Consider the following 5,171-nt stretch of genomic DNA (forward strand, 5'->3'; position numbering starts at 1 on the left):
TGGTCCTGCTGATCTCCATGATCACTGAACTAATGGGTCCTAGAGTACCTTTGTTGATATCAGTAACTAACTTACAATCCAAAGTAATTTTTATCTGCTGAAGCATGAGGTCTTTTGCCAAGGCAAGGAATTCATGACAAGCAAGAGCTTCAAGAGTAGCCGGCTCAACCATCCCAGATGTTGGAAGGGGGAGAGGGATTTGGTGGAATAGTTGTTGTATTGTTTGAGCCTCATGGGCATATATATAGGAGTACATGATCATCTTGGAGTACAAGGTAAGGTAGAATAATATCCTACGTTATCCTAGCTTTCCTAATAATCACGATATTCAACATCCCCCCGCAGTCACAACGGTAGTGACGCAGACGGTGAGACCGGAGAAGAATCCGAAGGGAAGCCGACGGACACCCCCCCTCCCCCCCCCCACACACACAGTCGGAATGGTCGATGCATCGCGGAGTCGTGGCTGGAGTGAAAACCGACGAGGTTGCTCAAGCAGGCGGTAGCCCTTTGTGCCGTTTGTCGATGAAGCCGAGAGCGGAGGGTGGTGTAGCCGTGGTCGAGGTAACCGTGCGAAGGATGCCATGGTCGATGTCGAGTCGGTGTGGCCGGTGTCGAGAAAGTCGTCGTGGAGCCGCGGGCGCAAGGGGGCACCGAGTTAGCATGGGCGCATTGGTGTCGAAGTAGTGGTGCGCCGGAAATGAGATGTTGTTGATGACCCGTCGTGGCGGGTTTGCCAAGCCTGGGGACACATCGTAGATAAAGGCACGCACCGGGGACACAGCACCGGGCATGCGTAGACGGACGAAGACGAAGTTGACGAAGCGCCGCACCAGGCTTGCCAGGCCCGGGGACACGTCGTGGACGAATGCACACAGCGGTGTTGCCAGCACTGGGCATGCGGAGACTGGGACCTGCACGAGCTGTACGCCATGTCGAATAAGTTGGAGAGGCCAACAGAGAAGAACTCGACGACGATTGCGGCGTCCATCGACGCGGGGCCAATGTCACCAACGGTGGTCGGAGTAGACGAAGTGGTCGGGGTAGATGACGACGACGCTGGCGACGGGCTGGTGCTGGACGAAGATGAAGGGAGGTGGACGGGCGGCGACGGCGGCTACAGGGGCAGCGGCAGCGGCGGCCAAAGAAGAGCGGTGGTGGCGGCCTGTCGGCGGCAGCGGCGGCTAAGTTAGGAGCGCGGCGGCGGTGCTCGAAGTAGGCGAGGAGAACCCAACAACATGACGAAGACCGGCGCGGACGGTGGCATTCTCGCGCCAAGGGAGGCGGCACGATGCATACCACGGGAAGTCGACGCGTAGCGACGACGGTGGACCGCGGGCCGCGACGATACGACCCGAAGGGGCGATGCAGCGGCCGTGGGCAGGTCAAGGCGACGACGGAAGACCTCGGGGCGGCGGCAAGGACCGTGGGCCGCGGCGCGACAACCCAAAGGGGCGGCGCGGCGGCGAAGCACGGGTCGGTGCAACCGCGGGGACGGCCTCGGGACGGCGGCGTGGACCGCGTGCCACGCTCGCTACGGCCCGACGGGGCGACGCAGCGGCGGCGCTAGGGTCGGTGCTGCCACGGGGACGGCCTGGAACGGACGGCCTCGGGGCGACGGTGGACAGCGGGCCACGGCACTACGGCCCGAAGGGGCGACGTAGCGGTGACGCGAGTCGGTGTAGCCGGGAGAAGAACCACGGGGCGGCAGCGCTGCGGCCCGACGGGGCGACGCAACGGCAGCCCGCTGCTCGATCGGTGGAGGGGCGCGCTGAAATTGGGACAGTCTTCACGGGGCCTGCGGAGGCGCGCGCAACCGACGGGCCAGGTCGGTCGCACGGCGTAGATGCGGTGGATCACGGCGGCGGGCGGGTGATTAATCCGATCGCGCGCGAGGTCGGGGACGCCGCTCGGTGAAGACAGGGTAGCAGCGGAGTCCGAGATGAAGCCGGCGACAGCGGACGGCAGGGCGGCTATGATTGGCCGCCGCATGGCGTGAGGCCGCTGTTGGAGAACGTAGTAATTTCAAAAAAAATCCTACTCACACACAAGATCATGGTGATGCATAGCAATGAGAGGGAAGAGTGTGTTCACGTACCCTCATAGACCGAAAGCGGAAGCGTTAGCACAACACGGTTGATGTAGTCGTACGTCTTACGGCCCGACCGATCAAGCACCAAAAGCACGGCACCTCCGAGTTCTTGCACACGTTCATCTCGATGACGTCCCTCGAACTCCGATCCAGCCGAGTGTCGAGGGAGAGTTCTGTCAGCACGACGGCGTGGTGACGATGATGATGTTCAACCGACGCAGGGCTTCGCCTAAGCACCGCTACGATATTATCGAGGAGGACTATGGTGGAGGGGGGCACCGCACACGGCTAAGAGATCAATGATCAATTGTTGTGTGTCTAAGGGGTGCCCCTCTCCCCGTATATAAAGGAGTGGAGGAAGGGAGGGTCGGCCCTCTCTATGGCGCGCCCTAGGGGAGTCCTACTCCCACCGGGAGTAGGATTCCCCCATTCCTAGTAGAACTAGGAGCCCTTCCAAGTAGTAGGAGTAGGAGAGAAGGAAAAGGAAAAGAGAAGAGAAGGAAGGAGGGGGCGCAGCCCCTCCCCCTAGTCCAATTCGGACTAGGCCTTGGGGGGTGCACAGCCTCCCCTCTCTCTTTCCCCTAAAGCCCTATAAGGCCCATTTACTCCCCGGCGAATTCTCGTAACTCTCCGGTACTCCGACAAATACCCGAATCACTCGGAACCTTTCCGATGTCCGAATATAGTCGTCCAATATATCGATCTTTACGTCTCGGCCATTTCAAGACTCCTCGTCATGTCCCCAATCTCATCCGGACTCTGAACTACCTTTAGTACATTAAAACACACAAACTCATAATATAACCGTCATCGAACTTTAAGCGTGCGGACCCTACGGGTTCGAGAACTATGTAGACATGACCGAGACACATCTCCGGTCAATAACCAATAGCAGAACCTGGATGCTCATATTGGCTCCCACATATTCTACGAAAATCTTTATCAGTCAAACCGCATAACAACATACGTTGTTCCCTTTGTCATCGGTATGTTACTTGCCCGAGATTCGATCGTCGGTATCTCAATACCTAGTTCAATCTCGTTACCGGCAAGTCTCTTTACTCGTTCCGTAATACATCATCTCGCTGAAGGAAATATGCCCTAGAGGCAATAATAAAGTTATTATTTATTTCCTTATTTCATGATAAATGTTTATTATTCATGCTAGAATTGTATTAACCGGAAACATGATACATGTGTGAATACATAGACAAACATAGTGTCACTAGTATGCCTCTACTTGACTAGCTCATTGATCAAAGATGGTTATGTTTCCTAACCATAGACATGTGTTGTTATTTGATTAATGGGATCACATCATTAGGAGAATGATGTGATTGACTTGACCCATTCCGTTAGCTTAGCACTTGATCGTTTAGTATGTTGCTATTGCTTTCTTCATGACTTATACAAAGTTCCTGCAACTATGAGATTGTGCAACTCCCGTTTACCGGAGGAACACTTTGTGTGCTACCAAACGTCACAACGTAACTGGGTGATTATAAAGGTACTCTACAGGTGTCTCCAAAGGTACATGTTGAGTTGGCATAATTCGAGATTAGGTTTTGTCACTCCGATTGTCGGAGAGGTATCTCTGGGTCTTCTCGGTAATACTCATCACCTAAGCCTTGCAAGCATTGTAACTAATGAGTTAGTTATGAAATGATGTATTACTGAATGAGTAAAGAGACTTTCCGATAACGAGATTGAACTAGGTATTGGATACCGACGATCGAATCTCGGGCAAGTAACATACCGATGACAAAGGGAACAACGTATGTTGTTATGCGGTTTGACCGATAAAGATCTTCGTAGAATATGTAGGAACCAATATGAACATCCAGGTTCCACTATTGGTTATTGACCGAGAATAGTTCTAGGTCATGTCTACATAGTTCTCGAACCCGTAGGATCTGCACGCTTAACGTTACGATGCCAGTTTTATTATGAGTTTATGAGTTTTGATGTACCGAAGGAGTTCGGAGTCCCGGATGAGATCGGGGACATGACGAGGAGTCTCGAAATGGTCGAGACGTAAAGATCGATATATTGGACGACTATATTCGGAGTTCGGAAAGGTTCCGAGTGATTCGGGTATTTATCGGAGTACAGAAGAGTTACGGGAATTCGCCGGGGAGAGGTATTGGGCCTTATTGGGCCATACGGGAAAGAGAGAGGGGCTGCCTAGGGCAGGCCGCGCGCCCCCCCATGGCCTAGTCCAAATTGGGCTAAGGGGAGGGGCCGCACCCCCTCCTTCCTTCCCTTCTCTCTTCCCCTTCCTTGTCTCCTACTCCTACTACTTGGAAGGGCTCCTAGTTGGACTAGGAAAGGGGGAATCCTACTCCCGGTGGGAGTAGGACTCCCCTAGGGCGCGCCATAGAGAGGGTCGGCCCTCCCCTCCTCCACTCCTTTATATACGGGGGCAGGGGGCACCCCATAGACACACAGAAGTTGATCTACGGATCGTTCCTTAGCCGTGTGCGGTGCCCCCCTCCACCATATTCCACCTCGGTCATATCGTCGCGGAGTTTAGGCGAAGCCCTGCACCGGTAGAACATCATCATCGTCACCACGCCGTCGTGCTGACGGAACTCATCCCCGACGCTTCGCTAGATTGGAGCCCGGGGAACGTCATCGAGCTGAACGTGTGCTGAACACGGAGGTGCCGTACGTTCGGTGCTTGGATCGGTCGTATCGTAAAGACGTACGACTACATCAACCGCGTTGTCATAACGCTTCCTCTTAACGGTCTACGAGGGTACATAGACAACACTCTCCCCTCTCGTTGCTATGCCATCACCATGATCTTGCGTGTGTGTAGGAAATTTTTTGAAATTACTACGTTCCCCAACAGTGGTATCAGAGCCAGGTTTTATGCGTTGATGTTATATGCACGAGTAGAACACAAGTGAGTTGTGGGCGATACAAGTCATACTGCTTACCAACATGTCATACTTTGGTTCAGAGGTATTGTTGGATGACGCGGCCCGGACCGACATTACGCGTACGCTTACGCGAGACTAGTTTTACCGTCGTGCTTTGCACACAGGTGACTAGCGGGTGTCTGTTTCTCCAACTT

The sequence above is a fragment of the Triticum aestivum genome, chromosome 6B, assembly GCF_018294505.1.
Source record: "Triticum aestivum cultivar Chinese Spring chromosome 6B, IWGSC CS RefSeq v2.1, whole genome shotgun sequence".
In the NCBI taxonomy this organism is placed as follows: Eukaryota; Viridiplantae; Streptophyta; class Magnoliopsida; order Poales; family Poaceae; genus Triticum; species Triticum aestivum.